Genomic DNA, 607 nt, shown 5'->3' with positions numbered 1-607 from the left:
AAGCCACAAGAGAAGAAAGAAGAACAACAACAGTTTTTCCAGCAGTCAAAGAATTATTTGGGATTTTTTCCCGTAATATTACCAACATTTGTACTCCCGGTCAACTTGTTTGTGTAGATGAAAGAATTTTTGGGTTCAAAGGTCGTTGCAAGGCAATCCAATACTGCCCACAAAAACCAATAAAAGGGGGTTGAAACTTTATTGTATTTGTACATACGATAAAAAAATATGTGTTGGGATGACAATGTATGAGGGGAAGAAAGACCAATTGATAGGGAAAGTTACTCCAAAAGAAAAATATCACCATGGAGAGTCTGTTGTTATGGAATTAATAGAAAATTTGCTTCCAAAAAATTCTCAATCTTTGGAATTTTTACTTCAAAGCGACAATTACTTTACAACAATAAATGTAATTGGCAAGCTTGAAAGGGAAAAAATTGGGTACATTGGCACTCTGAACCAACGAAGTACTAATATCCCAAAAGAGGCCAAACAAAATTCAATGGCAGAAAAAGAAAAAGAAATATTCAAGTCTGAAAAAGTATTTTGAAAAAAAAATGGAATTATCGAAGAAAAAAGAAGAAAAACTTTTTCAAAAAGTTGCAAC

The sequence above is a fragment of the Entamoeba invadens genome, assembly GCF_000330505.1.
Source record: "Entamoeba invadens IP1 unplaced genomic scaffold scaff_1105074726711, whole genome shotgun sequence".
Lineage (NCBI taxonomy): Eukaryota > Evosea > Mastigamoebida > Endamoebidae > Entamoeba > Entamoeba invadens.
The sequence above is the reverse complement of the archived record's forward strand: the minus strand, read 5'-3'. Positions refer to the sequence as shown.